Genomic DNA, 14,158 nt, shown 5'->3' with positions numbered 1-14,158 from the left:
TTTGTGCATCAAACTTGTACGAGAGATGACAAGAAAATAAAAGTATATCTGTGGCTGTTACTTATACAAACCCAGGAACGAGATTGGCGGAGCAGTCCTGTCAGAAGCCAGTGGGCACAGAGCGCCCCAACCTCGTGGAGTCAGGAGAGAAGCCGGGTCTGCTCGATCTCAAGCAGCCACTTTCTCGGGGGTGCAGGTGGGGGCGCTGATGACGTCAGCTCAGCGGGGACGGGGACGCGAGAGAACCCGGGGGGCGGGGAGGGGGGCGTTTCAGAATCCCAGCGGCTCGGGGAGCAGAAACTCGGGCACCCCACCAGGCTGACACATCAATCACCTGGGAAAGACTGCCGACTTCTCGCGTCTGCAATCACGGCCTTCCCGTCGTGTCCGCTCATCTCCAGCGACTCCTGACGTCCATCAGTCGGTCTGCAAACCGGCCCGCTCGCGGCAGACGCCGCCCAGGAACGAGTTAAAACTCTTAAAACCACCGACAGCAGCGCCGCGCCGGGGCGGGAGCTCCGACCGGACTCTGCACGTGATCGAGAGCGTGGCTCCCGGTTCTGCACCGGGGACACCAGAACCGGCGCCGAGTCTCTAAAGCCCCGCACGTTTCCTGTGAAAACGGGAAGGTAACTCGTACGCGGTTTACTTTGCGCTTGTTTCTCCTTTCCCGTGAAAAAGAGGGGGGGAAAAAAAGCGACCTTTCCCTGACCGGGAATCGAACCCGGGCCGCGGCGGTGAGAGCGCCGAATCCTAACCACTAGACCACCAGGGAGGTTGAGAGGAGGCTGTAGGAAAAGCTTTACCAACCAAGCGCTCCATCTACGCAGCCAGGGTTCCCCCTTCCTCCCGACCCCCGCCCAGCTGCTAATCGTGCAGAACCGGGTTCGTTTCCGCCGGGCCGCAGAGCCGACACCGTCGGGCTATTAACTCTCAGTCTGGTCCATTTCCGTTTGGGTTCCGTGCTCATCCCGACTCTGCACGTCGCTTCTTACACCTTCCCGGCCCGTCTCTCCGCTTGCTCCTCGCACCCCACGGTCTGGAGGACTCGGGCGTCTCGTCCACGGCGCCGAAAGCAGGAAAAGACGTCCAATGACAACGAGACAAGAGGGAAAATTTTTTTTGTCTTTTTCTTGTAGGACGTCTTTAGCGATCCGCGGTAAGCTCTCGCGGGGCAATGGCAAAGGTAAACAAACAGTAACTAATCAAAATGACGGCACAGCATCCTGGACTCTCACATACCCAGTGCGAGCCTGCCTTCCCTCCTCGCTGTCCACGGGCGTGTTTAATCACGCGGATGTTTGTTTCCTGGGGGTTTTGTTTGTTTGTTTGAAACTAAGACAATTGACCAGCATATCGCAAAGGCATCTGAAAAATCTCCTAGCTCAATCTACAACTGGTATTTTTTAAAAACGGAAAAATTCTGGAATATTTAAAAATTTTTTTTTTTCCCTTTGCAACCACCGCCCCAGGAGAGCCAGGGCTGAGGTGTGTATGGGCGGGTGTGCTCCGCGCCCTCTCTCTGTGCAGCCAGCGTGAGAACACAGCCTGCCTAAACCCTGGGAGGCCCGTGGAATATTTCATTCTTAATGAAAAAATCACTATTTTGTAATGAAACGTGACATAGTTGGGTTAAACAGAAAATTTCCTGGAACGTCTCATGAAAGTGATTTCCTCGGATTTAGAAGAAATAGCTGTTCTTTTTTAGGGGGTGGGGTGGGCAAATGAGCTTAGTTTATTAGTGTAAGGGGGTGAGGGTTCAAGGACTCAATCCCCCAAAAGACCTTCTGACCTTGTTCAAGTCACGATTTTACATTTTGTTTCAACAAGCTCTCTCTCTCCTATGAGTACAAAGAGAGTCAGACAAGCAGAGAGATAGAAACAGCATAATTCACCACCACTCAAATAGATAATTTAGAGATTATTTATAAATTAAACTGAGAATTAAAAAAAAATAGCTGTTCTTTTTGTTAACTCCATTTGATTTTCTTTGAAGTAAAAAGAAAACAACAGTGCCCCCTCTGAGGCTCGAACTCAGGACCTTCAGATTATGAGACTGACGCGCTGCCTACTGCGCTAAGGAGGCCACTGCCTAGTCGCATTTCGTGAATATTGACCAATGTGACGCCGAGAAGACGCAATCTACGTGTCCCGAGTCGCCGAGTTCTGCATGCAGGTGGCGCTGGTTGAAACTGTCCCCGGTGATCGACCGCTGCCCCTCAGCGGCACCCGGCCTTGCTTGCCGCTCATGTCCGGAGGCTCCCTACCAGTAGTCCCCAGTGTCCACGGGGGGCTCTCGGTCTCTACGACCCCCTTTTCCCCGAGTTGGTGACCCACGGGGCAGGAGCCTCCTGCCGTGCCACCTGCGGTGTCCCCGTGCGGGGCGCGCGCCCGGGTCCGCGGTCCCGCGGGGGCTCTCGGGCTGTCCTGGGGGTGGGAGAGGGCAGCGCTGCGGAAAAGGCGAACGGGCAGGTGGAAGAGAAGAGACAGGACCGGGAAGAGCGACGTCCGGTTCCGGGGAAGTGCGGGTCAGGGGGCCCCCTGCGGTGGGCAGCGTGGCCGGGTGGTCTAAGGCCCTTGATGAGGGCGCCGGTCTCTCCGGGGCCGAGGTTTCGAACCCCACCACTACCACACACCCCTTCCTCTGCTTCACCGGACTCAGTAGAATAGATGACGCCCCTTTTTTATTTCCCATGTGGGCAGTTCTCAAAGGCTCCTCCCACCCCTGCTTTCCCAGAGGTCAGCGATCACACCCCTACTCACCGTGTCCAGAACAGTCGCCCACCCACGGTCAGCCTCCAATTAATTATTTAAATGAACAAAAAGTTAATATTTTACTCCCTTCCTCATTGTATTTTCACCACCCGGAAGTAGCTAATATATAGCAGACCTTCAATTAAGCCATTCGTGTATTTAAAAAAACAGTTTCCTCAGTGCCCACTGTGTGCCAGGTGCTCAGTCCGTCGATAGAGCAGTCCTGACCTATCGCGTGATTCAATAAACGATGAGCGCATGAACAGCTGCCCATCTCCCTCTGTCCGCTCCTAGCGGTTCGCTTCCCGTCTCCTGGGTCCCAGCTTGGAAGTTGCTTCCTCCTGGGAGCTTTCCTTGATCTCTCCCTCTAGAATTACAATTAGGCCGTGAGGATATGGAGAGGAACGAGAGAAAGGGCCCCTTGCCCTCCTAAGAGGAAAGACATTAGATGCGTAATGGCCCCCAACTTCTACTGCAGAGAATGAGATTGAACTGTAGAGGGCACCCTACTAGAATAAAGAATGTTACCAAACAGTAGCAGGACAATAAGTGTATAGGACACACTTCAATTGTTCCCAGCAATGTGTCAGAGGAGAGAAAAGAGGGAGATTATACACTTTACTTGAGACACTTAAGTTCGCGTTGTTAGAATGAGTGGATATTTGTTTCATAAGTCGAATGCGTGGAGTCACTAATTTATGCATTTTAAAAATGAAAGTCTGATAAATAGAGCAAAGGAGAATGCCAGCAGGCCTTGCTCAGTACTCTTAACTGGGTCTTCCCCGGGGTGTGGTGTGCGTTGGTGTGCTCTGTTATCAATCAGCCGATCGCTTAGCATTCACTGTAACTTTTGGAAATGTTTATGTCATCGTCTACTTTTCTCCAGGCCTCACAAGCTTTGCCAGATACACAGACATGATTCTCTCGCTTCCCCACATCATAAAAACTGAATAAATATCTGTGGTAAGTGTCGATGAAGAAGCCCATGGAAGAATGTCTTTCTAATTGGTGAAGTGTGCAGGGTGTTCCGAGCGGAGGAGCCAGGAAGACCAGTGATCCTCCAGTTTCGGGGAGGACCGTGTGTTCTGAAGCCCCTTTCTTTCTATAGGACACGCCGCTGGAATTTGGTTCTGGGCTGCCGATTACAGCCCACTGGTTTTCTCTTTTTTAGATTCAGCCCTGGTACCTGGTGACTGCAAACCATCCTTGCTCAGATGACCAGAGACAGATGGCTTCTGGGTGGTGGAACCCCGTTATCTCTTCCTCTGCTCATTCCTCTTAGCGGTGTTTTGGGGCTTTTTTTGCATTTATCTTGCAACATTTGTTACCTATAGCCAACCATAGGTAATTCCAGTGAAAAGGTACAACCGGATGGACTCCAGTCTCAAGAGTAAACAAACCAACCCATGCCCATCTGCCCTGCTTTCCAGGTCTTTACCACCCTCCTTTCCTGGAGGGGGGGCGAGGAGTGGGAGTGAATGTACAGAGGTTGGAAAATGACGTCCCTCCTGCCTATCCTCAGAGAGCAGCTTAAAGCCAATACTTGAATAGTGCGGGTCTTTTGAAGTTAACCTAAACATTAATTATGGGTTGGGTGTGCTCTAAACCAGTGAACATTTTTTTCTTCTTTATTTTCTTTTCTCTTTTATTTTCTTTCTTTTCTTTTTTTAATTTTATTTATTCATTTTAGAAAGGAGAGAGAGAGGGAGAGAGAGAGAGAGAAGAGAGAGAGAAGGGGGGAGGGGCAGGAAGCATCAACTCCCATATGTGCCTTGACTAGGCAAGCCCAGGGTTTCGAACCGGCGACCTCAACATTTCCAGGTCAACACTTGATCCACTGCACCACCACAGGTCAGGCTTTTGCTTTTTTTTTTTTTTTTTTTTTTAAGAAAAAAGTTGTGGCTAATGGAATAAAAAGTATACCACTTGTGCTGGAGAGAAAAGACTTGGTCCACGATTCAGCTGAGTCTGAGAGAACGCCTTTTAAGGCTGGGAGATTCGTGAAGATAGAACGGGGAGTCTGTGGGCGTGGAGGACAGGGACGGACACTTAGGGGACTTGATAGTCACCTGGCCCAAAGTCTTTTAATTTCCCTGCTTTCCTCCTAACCTCCCAAAAGGCATATCCACTTCAACCCATACTTACTGAGCAGCTAGTTCGTGACAGGCCCCTCGCTTGGTTGGAAATACAATGAAAGGAAGAATGCCCGAGAGTGAGTCAGGGACTTCTTAGCGGTTCAGCCTTGGGAGACTGCCAGACATACCTGGAGAACACACGGCCCATGTTTAGGTTGACTATAGTAGTAATCAATACCTGAGTGTTTCTTCCAGCTATGCTTCATGCGTCATCTCGTCATTTGTTATTCTTACAGGTACTTAGGTAAATAATCACGTTAGCGTAAGAGAGTTGGGATTTAGGAAAATAAATGGCTATGCCCAGCACTGTGACCTCCTCTTCCGGTCGGTCATCCACCCTGAGAACACCTACTCACGGGGCCATGTGCCAACCTAAAAATAAAAGGCAACCAGCACTGACTCCGGCAGCAGCCCCCACAGGGCTCCGATTAGGAGAGAAAGGCAACGGTGGTCATGAGAAGGCACCAGGGGACAGTGACATCCACAGAAGGAAGGCATCTATCTCTACTGGTGCAGAAAACGTAACATAGCGACGCTAATTCTAAACAATGTGTCTAATTTTCAGTCCAGTGGTCATCAGCCATGCAGTCACAATAATTGCTTTCGTGTTCTCCTTGCAGACAGTTGCTTGTTTGTTTGTTTGTGGCACGGGAGGTGGCTTAGGCCCAGTGCAAAAGTAATTTTTCCCTCTGTTTGAACATTCCAGAGGTTTGAGGAAAAGACATGGGAGGCGTTTCCTCTGGGATGGCAGACCCCCAGCTCCATTTTAAAGTGGTTCCGTCTAGGTTGTTGTTTACCCTGCTGTGTCCGCCTGAGATCTGGGACCTGGAAAGAAAAAGGAAAAGTCAGATTCAGCCTATGGAGTGCAGGAAAAAGAAAGACACCTTCAAAAAAAAAAAAAAAAAAGCCTAACGCTGGGCTCCCCCACGGGGTCTTCATTAACCCTCCCTCCCTCCCTCCCTCCTTTCCTCCCTTCCTTCTATTAAAATCCCAATTTGCCCTTCCAAATTGGGTGGGAAATGAAGGCAAAATCAAAACTGTCCAAAATAACATTATTCTTGGGACCAGGAGGACCCGCCCTGCCTGTAACAATCTCAGGAAAGAAACCTGGACAGGAGGCCGGGGAACACCTCCCGAGGACACCGCCTCCCTCCCTCCCTCCCGCCTCCCTGGTGTCGGAGTTTCCCTTCGTCCTGCGCCTGGAAACCGCAGATTCATTAAAAACAAACAAACAAACAAAAACGCTCCTGTAAATGAAAAAAAAAATCAATTAGAAAGAAGAGGCAGAACTTTAAAGCAGCATTTCTTTTCAATTATGTTTTATAGATCTCATGTGTTAAAAGAACGAAAAGACTGGAAGGAAATAGATGGTAGGATACTATGAAAGAGGCCCTAGCCAAGGGGGTTCCATGGTGTAATGGTTAGCACTCTGGACTCTGAATCCAGCGATCCGAGTTCAAATCTCGGTGGAACCTTCCCCTTTTTTACGCCACTGAGCAGCAGCACGCGGTCATCAGGAGCCACCAGAACGGGAGAGAGAGAGAGGGGACAGGCGTCCCGGGGGGTCAGTCGGGCGGATGCGACAGGAACAGGTGCTGCAGAGTGAAGGACAGACAGGGCGGAGGGGCTGGTTGAGGGTGACGGGGGCGGTGCCCCGGGACAGCCCCTCTGTGAGGAAGCGGCACCGGGGAGAGGGCCCCCCCATCCACCGGGTTTGTCCCAGTAGAGCCCGAGCTCTACGTGACCAGGCGTCCCTGATGGGACTTCCCGGTGCAGTGGGACCCAGTGCTTATCAGCAGGGCTGGCAGCCTCTTCAAGACTACTCTTGAGGCAGCTATGAGGATGCCACTGGAGGAAAGACACGACCCACACACAAATTAGCTTCAATAATCACACAGGTAATTTATTACTCACAAATCCTTTTGGCTGCCTGGGTACAGCTTAAGGGGGCCCCTTGGGTGTGCTCCTCTCAGCTGGCTTTGGTCAGAGCAGCGTGGAGACAATCCGTATCAACGTTGGAGTCTGGGCGACTAATGCAGCAGGGGGCCCTCAGCTTTGGTACCTTTTCTGGCCAATGCCTTCTAACAGGTGTCAATCTACAGCAGGGGTAGTTAACCTTTTTATACCGACCCCCCACTTTTGTATCTCTGTTAACAGTAAAATTTTCTAACCACCCACCTGTTCCACAGTAATGGTGATTTATAAAGTAGGAAAGTAACTTTACTTTATAAAATTTATAAGGCAGCCCTGGCCGGTTGGCTCAGTGGTAGAGCGTCGGCCTGGTGTGCAGGAGTCCCGGGTTCGATTCCCAGCCAGGGCACACAGGAGAAGCGCCCATCTGCCTCTCCTTCCTCTCGGTCTCTCTCTTGCCCTCCCGCAGCCAAGGCTCCATTGGAGCAAAGTTGGCCCCAGCGCTGGGGATGGCTCTGTGGCCTCCACCTCAGGCGCTAGAATGGCTCTAGTGGCAACAGAGCGACGCCCCAGATGGGCAGAGCATCGCCCCCTGGTGGGCATGCCGGGTGGATCCCGGTCGGGCGAATGCGGGAGTCTGTCTGACTGCCTCCCCGTTTCTAGCTTCAGAAAAATACAAAAAAAAAAAAAAAAAAAAAAAAAAAAGAAGAAGAAGAACTATCGTATGACCCAGCAATCTCCCAATTGTAAGCATTGGTACCTAAAAACACACACACCTCCATGTTCATCACAGCATTATTCACAGTGGCCAACACATGGAAACAACCGAAGTGTCCCTGGATAGAGGACTGGATAAAGGAAAGCTGGTCCATATATACACTGGAACACCACTCAGCATACGACATGATGACACACTGCCATTTAAGGCAACAGGGATGAACCTGCATTATACTGAGTGAAATAAGTAAATCAGAAAAAGCTAAGAACTATACGTTTTCACACAGGATGGGATATAAAACTGAGACTCATGGACACAGAAAAAAGTGAAGTCATTACCAGGGGAGGGGACTTTGGGGGAGGGGAGAAGGGAGTAAAGAGGGACAAATATATGGTGACAGAAAATGATTTGACTTTGGGTGGTGGGTAGACAACAAAATCAAGTTCAAATGCTATAGAAATGTTTACCTGAAACCTAAGGACTCTCATTGATTAATGTCACCCTGTTAAATTTAACTTTCTAAATAAAAATTTTTAATAATTTATTTTTAACTTTTAGCATTTTAATTTTGTGTTTGTGAGGACAGCTCTGGGTTTATCTTGTTTGGGACTCTCTGGGCTTCCTGGATTGTATGTCTATTTCCTTCACTAAGTTAAGAAATTTTTTAGTAATTTCTTCAAATAGATTTCTCAACACCTTGTTCTCTCTGTCCTTTCTGGTACCCAGTGATGTCAATGTTTTTATGCTTGATAATGTCCCAGAGGTCTCTTAAACAATCTCATTTTCTCTTAATTCTATTTTGCTTTTTGCTGTTCTGACTGGATGTTTTTGCTAACTTCTGTTCTAAATTGCTGTCTTAATTCTCTGCTTCATCTCATCCTCTGTTGACTCCATCCAATGTATTCTTCATTTCAGTTACTGTGTTCCTAATTTCCCACTGGTTCTTTTGACTGATTTCCTCTCTTTGTGTAAGTTCTCATTGAGTTCACGTGCTCTTCCCCTAAGTCCACTGAGCATCCATAGAACCAGTATTTTGAACTTTGTATCTAGTTTATTGCTTGTCTTCATTGTAATCAGTTTTTTTTTCCTCTGGAGCTGTGACCTGTTCTTCTCTTGAGACGTGTTTGTCTCCTCACTGTAGCCGCCTCCCTGTCTCTGTTTCTATGTATCTCTTAGGTAGAGCTGCTCTGTCTTCCATCTTGATAGAGTGGCCTTGTGTAGTAAGTGCTCTGTGGGGGGGTCTAGTGTTGCCGTCTTCCTGGTCACCTGCTCACCTGAGCCGGCTGGTCCAGGTGTGTTCCTGTCTGCACTGCAGGTGCCCTCCTGTGGGGGTTGAGTCTTGATGACTCTTTGCACATTGATAATACACAGAAGCATCTAGATTCCAGGAAGATGAGAGAGTTCTCACAACACTTACTGCCGATGGCACCTCCCTCCCCAGCTCTGTCTCCCAGGCTTTCTCCACGTCCATTATTTGCCTCAGCTGATGTTTTTGTCCAGAGACAGCTGCTGGTTCATTGACGTGAAATGGTTTTTGCACATGGTCTTTGCCTTAGTTCATTCTCTACCCTGAGAGAGTTCTGAGTTAGAAAAGGTGAAGATAAGACATTTACATCCATCCTGCAAGGAGCCACCTGACAGGTCACAACAGAAAGTTCCAGAGTTCTGATAAAGTTGATTCAGAAAGTTTTTGCTAGTTTTTCCATTGTTCTATGTAAGGATGGATCTCTGAAGTTCCTAGGCCACCATTGTCTCTGAGGTCACTCCCTTCAGCCTATTTAAAGTTGTACTTGTGCATCACAATTCCTGGTCTTCTGAGGATGTCCAGGAAATGTGTTCATTTAGTAACATTGACTAAGTACCTACTTTATTCTGGGTACTGTGTATAAGAAGTGGCATCTGAATAAAACTCTTTCTCAGCTGTCGAGGACGACATCGCCTAGGTGTGGTGGGATACAGGGAAAGAAACTGTAGCACAACATGGTGCTTTGTTTATCTTTTTTATGTGTTTTGAACCCGACATTATTTATTTATTTATTTATTTATTTATTTATTTATTTATTTTTGCAATTTCTTTTCTGAAGCTGGAAACAGGGAGAGACAGTCTCCCGCATGCGCCCGACCGGGATCCACCCGGCACGCCCACCATGGGGTGGCGCTCTGCCCACCAGGGGGCGATGCTCTGCCCATCCTGGGCGTCGCCATGTTGCGACCAGAGCCACTCTAGCGCCTGGGGCAGAGGCCAAGGAGCCATCCCCAGCGCCCGGGCCATCTTTGCTCCAATGGAACCTTGGCTGCGGGAGGGGAAGAGAGAGACAGAGAGGAAGGCGCGGCGGAGGGGTGGAGAAGCAAATGGGCGCTTCTCCTATGTGCCCTGGCCGGGAATCGAGCTAGGCCGAAGCTCTACCGCTGAGCCAACCGGCCAGGGCCAACCCGACATTATTAATATGGTATAAAGACTGTGTTAATTTATATGGATCCATCATTACCCATTGGTTTTTCTGCTTTCCTTCTTTCTCACATGTTCCTATGACACTGTCAATATATTTAGAGCAGGTATTTTGCTAACAGATCCAGTTATACTTATTTGAAAACATATCTTTTTACTCCTGTAGTTGAAAGGTTAGTTTCCCATCCCAAATTCCTACTTTGATACTGGTTGTACCTCAGTCTATGATGACCACCTTGCCCTGTCCTCTGACCACCACTCCTGACAGGGGGACTGAGCCACCTTCTACCTGCAGTTCCTTCCAGGTGACCTGTTTCCTTCTGTGGCTACTTTAAGGTCAGCATCTGTCTCTGTGTCTGAGGCTCCAGTGAAACATGAGTCTGTGTGGATCTCTGCAATGTGTCCTTAGTCCTGAGCCGTAGTCTCCCCACACCGCGGCCCCTCCATGTGCTCTCTTCTCACCTCTGGACTTGAACCAGACTCATGTTAAACCTCCTCATTCAGTCACCATGCAGCTGTGGTCGCAGAATAACGGCCGCACGAATACGTCCAAGCCCTAATCCCTGGAGCCTGTGACTGTCACCATGCTCAGCAAGAGGGACTTTGCAGGTGTGATTAAAGGCACGGATGATGGAGTAGGGAGATCATCCTGCTAGCAGGGAGGGGCTATTCGAGTCTCCTGGGTCCTTAAATATGAACATGACTAAGAAGTGTGGGTCAGACGGAGCACTGATTTCATCTGTAGTGATTTCTACACAGTAAGATATGATCGTTCCTGTCTTTTTCAGTCTTAATGAAGTGGTGGATTTCATTAAGACATTTCAAGGTTAAATACTGTTGGATTCCTAGGATACTTAACCTGGTCAAGATATTTGCTTCATAGAACATTGAGAGATACAGTCTGCTGTACTTTCTGAGGATTTTCACACTTGCTTTCTTAAATGTGATTTTCCTATTTTTTCCTTATTTCTTTCTTAACTGGCGTTAGGATCGATGTTATTCATGCCTAATAAATTAGTTGTTTGGCTTTTCCTATGTATCCTCATTCTCCTGAATACTGTGCAGAAGAGCAAAAGTCTTCCGGGAGGGTTTAGTGGACTCACCTGTGGAAGCTTCTGGGTGTGGCTGGAGGGAAGCAGAATGTTTACAAAACTGCTGTTAATTCTTTCTTTCTTTCTTTTTTTTTTTTTTTTTTTTTTTTTTTTTTTTTTTTACAGAGACTGAGAGTGAGTCAGAGAGAGGGATAGACAGGGACAGACAGACAGGAACGGAGAGAGATGAGAAGCGTCAATCATTAGTTTTTCATTGCATGTTGCAACACCTTAGTTGTTCATTGATTGCTTTCTCATATGTGCCTTGACCGTGGGCCTTCAGCAGACCAAGTAACCCCTTGCTGGAGCCAGCGACCTTGGGTGTCGGGAGCCGATCAATGACTGCTGGCTGACAAGGTCACAGCAGGAGAAGACCCACAACTGCTGGCTGACAAGGTCACAGCAGAAGAAGATCAAAAACTGCTGATTGACAAAGTCACAGCAGAGAAGACCAATGGCTGCGGGGTGACAAAGTCACCGCAAAGGAAAGGCACAACGATATTTCCCCCTTTGACCTTTTTGAATTAATCTGGCCTTATATCCCCCCTTTTCTGGGTGTGTGCTATTATTTATGGCACAGGGATAATAGTACCATGCTTTCCCTGTAGATTCGTTGTAATTTCTTTGGAAATGAGACAGAGGGTGTAAGTTCCACAGAAAAGCCTGTAAGCCCCTTGAACTGGGCTCATAGACATAAGAGGCTGGCTATGATATCCCTCATAAAGGGTTAAGTTTGTAGGAGAATTTCTTCTTATTAATCATGTTAGAAAGAATAAAGTTAGAACTTAACTAGTGTATGAATATAGTAAATAAATAAAATTTGACTAGACAATAGAATCTTAGGTAAGGTGTAGTGGAGTGGCCCATTGCTTGGCCTTGGATGGGAGCACAGCCGGCAAGATAAGAATGTTTTGATAAGAGACTTGTTTTGTGACTGAAGGCAGTTGCTGGGCTTTTTCTCAGTAAAACATTCTCATGAGATTTTTGTATTTTCCAAGAATAAGGAGAGGAATGTGGTGGGATCCATAGCAGCAATAGCAATTAATGCCTTCTGATATTATGTTGCTACTAAGCTATCTTGCAGGTGACTCTATGTATCTTTAAGCAAAAGTTACTCTTGATGCTATGCCAGTTTCTTAATAGCAAGCCTTTTGAAGTCTTGTGAGAAAAATTAGAACACTGCATGAACTCAGGGCCATTTGCCTGAGCAAGCGGTGGTCCTTTGCTAGTCCTTGATGATTTCGTCTGCTAATCTCTCTCTGCGCCCTTGACTCACAACAACAGTAAAGTAGAGTTATTAATTAGTACTAATCTTTTAGAAGTTTGTACCAATATTGTTATTGCTATTCAAGTTATTGTATAACTGTACTTTGAATAACTTACCACCTGATTTGTAGCTTATAGATATGAATTAACTGTTATCTGGAAATATGTAACCATAGTGAAACAAAATATCATGTGATTGTAACTTAGTGTGTGTGCATAAAAAGAAAGCTAGACCAGCATTTGGTAGAGATGCCTGGCAGTAAATGCTAACGAGAGAATAAAGAGAAAGAAAAGAATTCGGCTCTCTCACTCGATTCGTGCTGACACCGTCTCTTCCTGTGGGACCCCTGGATTCCCCCCGGGGCTGGACCCCGGCACTTGGGTCCAAGCTGGTGAGCTTTTGCTCAAACTAGATGAGCCCGCACTCAAGCTGGCGACCTCAGTGTCTCAAACCTGGGTCCTCTGCATCCCAGTCCGATGCTCTATTAATTCTTTCTTTTCAGTCTTTCCCATTGACATCCATTTCTCCAGCCGCCATCTCTCTTCATCTCTGGCTTTATCTGTCCAACAGCCAATTGGATGACTCTCTTATATTTCTTTCATTCTTTCTTTTATTTTTTGTGACAGAGACAGAGAGAGGGACAGACAGGGACAGACAGACAGGAAAGGAGAGAGATGAGAAGCATCAACCCCTCATTGTGGCTCCTTAGTCTCCTTAGTTGTTCATTGATTGCGCTCCCACATGTGCCCAGACCAGGGGGCTTCAGCAGAGAAAGTGACCCCCTGCTCAAGTCAGCGACCCCTGGGTTCAAGCCAGCAACTTTGGGGTCACGTCCATGACCCTGCACTCCAGCTGGTGAGCCCGCGTTCATGACAACAACCTTGGGGTTTCAAACCTGTATCCTGCACATCCCAGTCCAACACTCCATCCACTGTGCCACCTCCTGGTCAGGCTCTCTTGTATTTCTAACAAACATCTCAGCTCCAACATCTGTTACAATGAACGCCTGTGATGTCCCCTCAGACATGCTCCTTCCAGAGCTTCCCCATCTCTACTGACAGCGTCTGTCTACTGTGTCCCAGATGTTTGGTGACCTTGACTCCTCTCTCTCTCACCCCAGATCAACCCGTTAGGAAGCTGTAAAGTCAGTGGTGGGATTCAAATAATTTAACAACTGGTTCTCTGCCCTAATGACTGTTTTAAGTATAAAAAAAGATATATTGAAAGGTAGTTTATTATTTCATGAATTTAATACTTAAATAAGAAAGATAAAAGAGGTACACAAAACTAGATAGTAAGAGTTTCAAATATTAATAAAAAAATTTAAATAAAACCTGATAAAAACAATAAAACTGTTACTTATGATATTTTCATATTGCTTCTTGATCAGGGAACAGCAGCACACATATAATATCTCAGGGGAATTTGGGGAGCAACACAAAGCTGAAACAAGTGACAGCTTGTCACCCCTGGTTGTTTGGAATTTTCTCTCTTTATGTTATGTTTGTTTAATGAAGTAATAAACTTAAGAGAATTAAAATGTAGTGTTTCATCAAAGGTATAATGAGTTTTATGAAATGAAAAGATAAGTACTACAAGCATAGTTCTGTCAAACTTTTTCACCTATGGATGGAATGAATGTTATTTAGAATATGCTGTTGCACAGATAAATGTTAAAAAAGAGTGAGGAATGTAAATTTGTGATTTCCACATGGGGCGGCTGCCCAGGCGCCCACCTTAAGAGAGAACCCTGATGACAAGTGCCATTTTAACAACCGGTTCACTGAATTCAACAAAGAAGTCAGTATTGGTTGTGCAGAACCAGTGTGAACC

At 47.2% G+C, this 14,158-nt stretch overlaps 3 non-coding genes across 3 annotated transcripts; 1 reads left to right on the top strand and 2 right to left on the bottom strand.

The window, feature by feature from the left end:
* Positions 1-703: 703 nt before the first annotated feature.
* On the bottom strand, positions 704-775 carry TRNAE-CUC (transfer RNA glutamic acid (anticodon CUC)). Its single transcript has one exon. It is a non-coding gene; the product is annotated as a tRNA-Glu (tRNA).
* A 1,238-nt stretch (positions 776-2,013) lies between these two features.
* On the bottom strand, positions 2,014-2,086 carry TRNAM-CAU (transfer RNA methionine (anticodon CAU)). Its single transcript has one exon. It is a non-coding gene; the product is annotated as a tRNA-Met (tRNA).
* Positions 2,087-6,292: 4,206 nt separating this feature from the next.
* TRNAQ-CUG (transfer RNA glutamine (anticodon CUG)) lies at positions 6,293-6,364 on the top strand. Its single transcript has one exon. It is a non-coding gene; the product is annotated as a tRNA-Gln (tRNA).
* The last annotated feature ends 7,794 nt before the right edge of the window (positions 6,365-14,158 follow it).

This window comes from Saccopteryx bilineata, chromosome 1 (genome assembly GCF_036850765.1).
Source record: "Saccopteryx bilineata isolate mSacBil1 chromosome 1, mSacBil1_pri_phased_curated, whole genome shotgun sequence".
In the NCBI taxonomy this organism is placed as follows: Eukaryota; Metazoa; Chordata; class Mammalia; order Chiroptera; family Emballonuridae; genus Saccopteryx; species Saccopteryx bilineata.
This window is presented reverse-complemented; position numbering and strand designations above follow the sequence as displayed.